Below are 9,240 nucleotides of genomic sequence, written 5' to 3' on the forward strand. Positions count from 1 at the left end.
TCATCCAGCTCCCTGCTTGGCTGCCTGCCCAGGGTGGGTATGGGAGTCAGTAGGCCCTGTGTAGGGAAGGGGTCGGCAAGGGGACGGGTGGCTTCCCCTCAGCTGCGTGGACACCAGTTCCCAAGCCTCTCAGAGCCCAGAGGCTGGGGACTCACACTGCTGGTCCTCCATCCAGGCCTCCAACTCAACCACGCAGGATGCTACCCCTCCCCTCCCCCTCAGGTCCCCCGCCATGAGACAAGTTCTCCTCCCTTCCCCACATGGTGCCCACCTACGTGGAAGGGCATAGCACGTGCTTTACCCATATTCTCCAATTTAACCCTCTCAACAACCCTGTGGAAGCGGCTGTTTTCAGCCCCGTTTCACAGAGAAAGGAGTTGAGGCTCAGAGAGGCACAGCCACTTGCCCAATCTAAGAATAGCAAAGGTGAAATTGAAACCCAGACTTGCCTGACTCCAAGGCTCCCAGACTCTTTTTCTATCACCACCACCATCTCCTAACCCTGTGGGCTGCCAGAAGCAGGGGCCTAACTCTGATACACGTCTCATGACCAGAAAGGAAAGAAAGAGCTTGGCTCAGGAACATGGCTGAGGGTAAAGACATAGTTATTTATGTCAGGGTTAGGGAACTGGGCATTATCCCCTGGATGATGGCTGGAAAGATGCTTGTCCTGTCACATGGAGGTTTTTCTGGCCTTTACACTAGATGCCAAGAAGCCACGGGCTCGGGGACTTGGGGAGGGAGGCTCTGTGAATTAGCCCCCAGAGACTGGGAATAATTCCAAATATGACATTAGTGACCTCCTTCATCATGAACGCCCCCCCATAGTGAGAAGATTAAATCAGATTCAGGTAACATTTCTTATTTGTGTAGTTCACGTGTTAGAGACATATCGTAAACATTTCTGATCATTTTCATAGCTATGAGCTCATTTGACCCCCTCCTCTCCTCAAAGCAGGACAGCGGCCTCCATGGGTCCGTGGAGGGGTGAGAAGGGATACAGCTCCTGAACGGGAACAAAGACCCCTGAGGCCCAAGTTGAGCCAGAGGGCAGATGGCCTGATACCAGCCACTCTCGCTGACCCCTCTCCATCCTCTGCCCCATGCCCCAGGGAAGATAGGTGCCTCCCCCCCACCACCACCTGATCTCAAAGGCCAAGCTCCAGGGGCTTCCCTGGTGGCGCAGTGGTTGAGAGTCCGCCTGCCGATGCAGGGGACGCGGGTTCGTGCCCCGGTCTGGGAGGATCCCATATGCCGCGGAACGACTGGGCTCGTGAGCCATGGCCGCTGAGCCTGCGCGTCGGGAGCCTGTGCTCTGCAACGGGAGAGGCCACAACAGTGAGAGGCCCGCGTACCGCAAAAAAAAAAAAAAAAAAAAAAAAAAAAGCTCCTGGTGTAGGGAGGAGGCTGAGGAAGTCCTCTCCTCTGATCAGGGCGAGGGAAACACAGGTATTATTTCTTCAGCCGAGAGACCAGAATTGCTTCTGGAAGCTGGCATGGTGCCCGGGCACAAGCAATGTGCCAGCTGCCTCCACTTGAGGTGCCTCAGGTGCCACCCTGCCCCCACTCTCATTCTTCAATGAGTAACTCCCCTCTGGCCTTTCTCCCCTGTATCTCTGGCATTGCGCTTGATTGGGAGGGGGCTGCTGGCTTGTTTGAGGGATTGGAACAGCAGATGGTAAACACCCACCTTGCCCTTCTCACTCCATGCATCCTGCTCGCCTTTTCCTGGGAGCCCGCAGGAGCGAGGTTATGAGGGAGAACCCTAGAGGTGAGAATTCTCAGCCTCACTTCTCCTTCCCCAAGGGTGTTTGAAACAGGGTTTGCACGTGGACAAACATCTGGGCAGGAAGAGGAGATGGGGCTGATCTCAGTTCCCCGGCCAGAGATTGAAGTCAGGCCACGGCAGTGAGAGTGCTGAATCCTAACCACTAGACCACCAGGGACCAGTGGCCAATGACAAGGCCCCTGGCCCTTCAACTTTGTAGAAATGAATTCCCACAAAGAGCAAAATTAGTGAAACAAGTAAAGTGTTTATTAGGACGAAAAAGAGTACGTGTAGACAGACACACGGGCTGACTCAGAGAGAGTCACACCAGCATGGTAGTTTGAATCATTTGTATGGGGCATTTCTTCTGGGTTTCCTTTGGCCAATCACCTTGCTTTGCCTGGTTCTGAGTCCGTATTGGGTTTATCTTAGGGTCCTCCCATATGTGTGTGCACCTCTTAGCCAAGATGGATTCTAGTGAAGAGGCCTATGGGTGGGTTGATATCACTCCCTTTCTGACCTCCAAGGAGCCTTTCCGCGCATGTGTAGTCAGGAAGTTCTCCTTGACCTTGAGAATGAGAAATACATGGTCTCTTTATCTCTTATCTGGGTAGGGCTCAGCTTTCTCCTCTGTCCAGCTGCTCAACCTGGGGCCCATCTATCTCCCACCTCAGGGCCTGGGGTGGGCAGAGGGGCACATGGGCCTCTAAGGAAAGCCACAGGGGAAAAAGTGATGTGAAAATGATACTGGGACACCCCAAACTGCTCACTCTGCCACCTTAGAGTCCCCCACCCCAGATCCTCAAGAAGGCACCCTGCCAGGAGTGTTATTGTCTAGCTAGGGCATTTCATGAGCCCCATTTGGACCACCCAAACTCCACCAAGGGTGGCCCAAAAGCACCGAGGGGGCTGTGGAGAGCCCTCTTCCGGGGAGAGAGTGACCAGGGGCAGTGAGCCGGCCTCTGGGGCTGGTTTGGGTTGGGGAGCTGAGAGGTGGAGGTTGCTTCCCTCTGCCCCAGACCTGCAGACTTCCGATCACAGCTCAGTCTCTGAGAACCTGGAAGCCTCTCCTCCCGCATTCCTCACTCTCCCATTCCTCCTCCCACCCTATAGGAGAGGAGTAAAAGGCAGTAAGTTTCAATAGACCCCCCTCCGCTCCCCTTGATCCCCCCTCCCTGGCTTGTTATTGTAATGAATGCTAATGAAGCTCAATAATTGATGTCCTCATTAGCACATCAAACCCACTTTCTGAAGAATGGAGAGTAAAAATGGAAGGTGGGGGGAATCTCTGGGGTCCTAACTGTAGCCAGCCCCCTCCAGAGAAACTCATCCTGGTGCTTCCAGCAGGGAGGGACCCCACTAGAGGGACTTGCATTCAGAAACCTAGATGTCCCCCTCTGACTGAGAATTTTCTGAGTACAAGGCTCTGTCTTCCCTATCAGATGGCAAGCAAGGGTCTTGTCTCTCCCATCAGACTGGGAACACTGAGTCCCCCTCATTAACTCTGGCTCCTCCTCAGGGCAGGGCAGTTGTTCTTAAACCAAAGCAAGAATTAGAATCCCCGGGCTTCCCTGGTGGCGCAGTGGTTGAGAGTCCACCTGCCGATGCAGCGGACACGGTTCTGGAAAGATCCAACGTGCCGCAGAGTGGCTGGGCCCGTGAGCCATGGCCGCTGAGCCTGCGCGTCTGGAGCCTGTGCTCCGCAATGGGAGAGGCCACAGCAGTGAGAGGCCCGCGTACCGGTTAAAAAAAAAAAAAAAAAAAAAAGAATCCGCCTGCCAATGTACGGGACACGGGTTCAAGCCCTGAACCCTGGTCCGGGAAGATCCCACATGCTGCAGAGCAACTAAGCCCACAGCAACTGCACCACAACTACTGAGCCTGCGCTCTAGAGCCCGCGGACCACAACTAGTGAGCCCGCGGGCCACAACTACTGAAGCCCATGCGCCTAGAGCCTGTGCTCCGGGACAAGAGAAGCCACCGCAATGAGAAGCCCGCGCACCGTGACAAAGAGTAGCCCCTGCGCACCACAAGCAGAGAAAGCCGGCGCGCGCGCAGCAACCAAGACCCAACGCAGCCTAAATAAATAAATAAATTTATTCATTAAAAAAAAACAGAAGAAAGAATTAGAATCTCCTGGAGGCTTTGTGAAAACAGGGGTTGCTGGGTTCCACCCCCAAAGTTTCTGATTCAGTAAGTTTGAGGCGGGGCCTGAAAATTTGCATTTCGACCAAGTTGCCAAACGTTGCTGCTGCTACTGCTGCAGGGCAGGAACCACACTTTGAGAGCCAGTGGGGTAGGGACTGACTTCTTGCTTTCCCAGCCTCGGGCTTCGCCTGCTAGTGGGACACGTGGCAAGTCACTGCAGGGCCTGGCACACAGGGAGTGTCCAGGAGAACTCTGTGACATAGATGAACGTACCTCTCCTCTCCTTTCCTTAAACCACCACCAAAGCCAATTCCTGCCACCATAAGTGCCCCTGGTGACTCCTTCCTCCCCTGACCTTGACCTTTGAGGGCTGGAGATGGCCAGAACTGGACCTCCTGCCCCCCAGCTGCCTGCCACCATGCTCGGTGCTGCAGATACCAGTGGGTCCCCTCTCCTGGGAGAAGGAGGGGATAAAGGTGAGGGAGAGGATTCCCAGTATCCCAGCTCACTTTGGGATGACCTCCCGGGGCCTCAGTGGGGAGAGGGGCTTGTGGATGTCGTCCACGAACGTGCTTGCAGCTCCCCACCTCCTTCCTTCCTACGCAGTCGCCTAGGCATAGAATGAAATGAAAGAGAAAAGAAAGATGAGGAGAAGGGACTAAAACAGGGAGAAGGAAGGCAGTTTGTATCTATCCTTGAGAGGACATACTGTGAGACACTGGGGCCCAAGTGGGCCACAAGCCCAATTCCTGCAGTACCACACCAAGCTTGGCTTTGAGGCTCTAGATTTCACCCTCTGATCCACTTGCTTGGGAAAAGAAAGGGAGCACACACCCCTACTTCAGCCAGCAGCCTTGCTGGGATTGCCAACCAGCCTTATAAGCCTATGGTGGGCAGCAGGGAAATGGAACAGGTATCATCCTCACCTATTTTACCCATGTTAGCACCTGGTAACCATCTCCTTGCCTTCCAGGGTCACAACAATCACCTGTTCAATAATGAAAGTGGGTGGAACCCTCATCTGTTGCTGGTGGGGATGTAAAATGGTTCAGTAGCTGTGGGAGACAGTTTGGCAATTCCTCAAAAAGTTAAACATAGAATTACCCTCTGACCCAACAGCCCAAATGTCCTTCAGTGGATGAATAAACAATTTGTGACATATCCATACAATGGAATACTATTCAACCATAGTAAAGGAATGAAGCACTAATACTAACTTCAACATGGATGAACCTCAACATTCTGCTAAGTGAAAGGAGCCAGACACAAAATGTCATGTGTTGTATGATTCCATTTATAGGAAATATTCAGAATAGGTAAATCCATAGAGATTTGCCCGGAGGAGGAAGAAATGGGGAGCAATTGCTTAACGGGTATGGGATTTCCTTTTGGGATGATAAAAATATTTTGGAACCAGATAGAGGTGGTGGCTGCACAACATGGTGAATGCACTAAATGCCACTGAGTTGTTCACTTTATAATGGTTAATTTCATGTTATATGAATTCCATCTCAAAAAAAAAAGTAATAATGAAGTAGGAGTTTTCCAAGGAGTTCATTAAGTAGACCCATCTGCAGATTTCAGAGTCTGCCTTCTTTGGAAACAGGAGCTTGTGCCCACATGAGTTACAGCCACTGCCCATGGTCTGGAGCACCAGGCACCTCTCTGAACACTTGGAAGATGCTCACAGGACCCCAGGATGCAGTTTTCTGAACCCAGACTGCATCCTAGCAGCCTCCTGCTCTGCCCTGGCTCCCATCCCAAGGGAGCCTCCCTTTCAGGTTCCTGCTTCCCAAGCAGGCAGCAGATGCCTGACAAAGCGCTGAGGAGCTCAGCTTCCCATCTTCAGCTAACATCGTGCCATCTGCCCCAGCGGCAGGCACACTCCTCCCTGATCATCTTGGTCCAAACACAGCTTTAAAAAGCCCTCTGGTTTTCTTTCCCACAGATTATTTTAATCACCCCCTAAGTGAGCCTCTTGTTCTCTGGAGTCTCACACTAGCCCCAGTCCTTTCCCCCTGAGTTTGGCCCTGGGCTGGCTCCTCTATGTGCAGGCAGGGAAGGGAGGGGTCTTAGGATGAATCAGGCACATTTGTTGCTCCCCTTGGCTCTAAAGCCCCATTAGATCCTTCCTAGTGACCTTTAATGACCACTTCCTACAGCAGAGGATTGTGTCCTTTGGAGCCCTTGAACCTTTTGAGGTCCTGACAAAAGCTTTGCACCCTTCCCTAAACAAATGAACATATATGGCCAGCTGCAAGAAATCTGTTGGCCTCCCTGACCTCTGCAGCCCATCCAAGGACCCCTAGGGCAGGGCTACTCAAAGTTTGGTCCACAAGATGAGTACAGAAATGAAGAGCCATCTTTGAGAAAGCTTTATAGCGATTTGACATTGCCACACGTCCCAGTGCATGATCATTTTTGCTGTGTTTTATAAAAACAACATGGGTTCACAATCAGGGACTTCCCTGGTGGCACAGTGGTTAAGGATCTGCCTGCCAATGCAGGGGACATGGGTTTGAGCCCTGGTCCGGGAAGATCCCACATGCCGCGGAGCAACTAAGCCCGTGCGCCACAACTACTGAGCCCGCGCTCCACAACAAGAGAAGTCACCCCGATGAGAAGCCCATGCATGGCAACGAAGAGTAGCCCCTGCTCACCGCAACCAGAGAAAGCCGCGTGCAGCAACGAAGACCCACTGCAGCCAAAAATAAATTAATTTTTTTTAAGTTATAAAAAAATAAAACAACAACATGGGTTCACAATCAATTGGATATTTTTTTAAAAAAAGGTCCTTTACCACAGAGAGTTTGAGAAACACTGCCTTGAGGATCTGGTCGTCTTAGGGTAGACGGCCTGACCCACTCAGCAAATTTCTTAGGTTCGCATTTGACGCCCTCCATTGCCCTATCCCAAGTCTTTCCAGCCTTATCTCCAGCTACTTCCAGCAACAAGACGCACACACGCGCACGCACACAAGCATGCACGCACGCACACGCACTCTGTGTCTTCCCTTTACTCTCCGTGCCCTTGTGCATACTGTTTCCCACTTTGGGCTTGTCCTTTCCTTCCCCTGCACCTGTGGACATGTGACACCCACTTGAGGCCCAGCTCACATCTCACGTCCTCAATAAAGCCTTCCAGAACTCCAGCCCTGCCCTCCTCACACATGCACACAAACACATTCTAGCTGACGTTCCGTCTCCCCTGGGTTTTCTTAACACCCACTTAGCTTTATTTGTGACCATCTGTCTGCTCCTCGCAGGGCAGAGCTTTCGTCCTCTTGGTCCCCTCTGTCTTCTCCACCATCCAGAGCATCTGTGCTTGTGGATTCTGGGCAGTCTGCTGCCCTGATTCTCCTGGGCCCTCCTGTGGCTGCTCCTCCATGCCCCCCTCTTCCTTGCTGGGGGAGCTTCGAGCAACTTCCCAACATAGGACTCAGGCCTCTATGTCACTCCATGCCCCATTCATCCCTGGCTTCACCCTCCTTACCCGGGGTCGGACCTTCTCAGTAATAAACACTGCTATATGACGGGGGCCAAAAATTAGTACATAAGATTTTAAGGACTGGAAAAAATTAATTTGACCTATTTTTTAATAGGAAATTCTATTTGCATGTGATGCAAAATTCAAAAGGTGCAAAAAGAAAAAGCCGGTTTCCCCATCACTGTCTCTGTTCCTGGTCACCCGGGTCCAGCACCAGAAGCAAACACCATTCTCAGTTTCTCGGTCTTTCAGGGCTTGCCTGTGTGTTCACAAGCATTTCCTTTGTGTTCTTTTATCCAAATGACAGCATACGATCAACATAAACGAGAAGATTGTTTTGCACCAGCACATATAAAGGTGCCCCGCTGACAGATGTTTAGGCTGTGGTGCAAGATAGCCTGCTAGTTACTTTATATTACACAATGTGAGTTTATCTGCAGAATAAATTCCTAGAAGCAGAATAGCTGGATAAGGGGTACATGCATAATAAGTGTTTTAAATATGAACCATTACTTCTGGTTTTGCCGCAATTTGACCACTTATTTCTCTTGTGGTGAGCCAGCTGGGGAAACTGAGGCAGAGATACAGACAACCCCCAACCCCACACCCCACACCCTGCCCCAGCACCTGGAAGAATCCAAAGTTGGGCAAGGGACCTGTAAGCAAGAAGAAGTCCAGCTTCTCAGAGTTAGAAAAATGCCCCAAGGATCCTGCCCATTTTGAGAAACAGGGAAGGAGAGGATGTCTAGCCTAAAAAGGGAAAAACTAAAATAATGATCACCTCATGTGTGAAGGAGGAGAGAAGCCAGAGAACACCCAGGGGTTCCATGTCAGCAAGAGAGACTGAAGTTAGCTCCCAGGGTGAACCTCCTGCCCAACACACAGTCCTGGCACCAGCCAAGGACAGTGGGTGACTCCCCACTCAGGGATCATTAAGCCAAGATTAAGGGTGGTGGCCTTGCCAGGCTTGCTGGGAGGCAGAAGGCTGGAGCAGGTGACCACTTAAGCCACCTTGTGAGGGCACAGCCTCACCAAGGTGAAAAGGCTGAGAAGTGGATTAATTAAGGCAAGGCCCTTTACGGTCTTCAAAGCAATCCCATAATCAAGCCTTTGAGGAGGGCAAGCAGGGATTGTGTGTAGCCCATTCTGCTGATGAAAAAACCAAAGCCCAGAGAGGTTAAGGAACTTGCTCGAGGCTTCACAGGTGAACCCGGACTTGAACCCAAGCTTTCAGCCCCCACGTCCAGTGAGATGGCCTCCACCGCCCTGCCTCTTGGGCTGGAAGCTTCCCAAGATAGGACCCAGGCCTTGGTTCCTCCCCCAACCTCCCCAGACCCCCTGTACCCTCACTCCTCCATGCCGCCCTCCCCACAGACACCCCAAACACACAGCCCCAGAACAGGGCGGAGACGGCTGGGAGAGGCTGCAAATCCCTCTCCTGTCTAACAACTGAGCTGGGGAGGAAGGAGGTGGGAACAGGTCCCAGGCTCCCATCTCACTCATCCTCACGTCTCCCCGTCTCGGCCTCTCTCGTGATAGGAAAGTAGGCCAGTTTGGAATATGTCACGGATATTTTCAACATCCCCATCTGTACTACACAGCTCTGCACACAGCCAAGTGGGTGGAGTCAGAGCCTTCCTGCCGGATGACGGGTACACCTGCTACCTCTGGGGCTCAGAGCCCACATGCAGGCTGGGGACAAGCACAGGAGACCGTGGAGGGCACTGGGCAAGTGTTCAGCTGCCTGGACAGGGTAGGACAGGAGGCCAGCTGTGTCTGCCCTCTTCTCAGAGCCGGAGCAGAACAGCTGTCACCTGTGGACACCATCCCACTGGCCC

Source organism: Mesoplodon densirostris, chromosome 18 (assembly GCF_025265405.1).
Source record: "Mesoplodon densirostris isolate mMesDen1 chromosome 18, mMesDen1 primary haplotype, whole genome shotgun sequence".
Taxonomy (NCBI): Eukaryota; Metazoa; Chordata; class Mammalia; order Artiodactyla; family Ziphiidae; genus Mesoplodon; species Mesoplodon densirostris.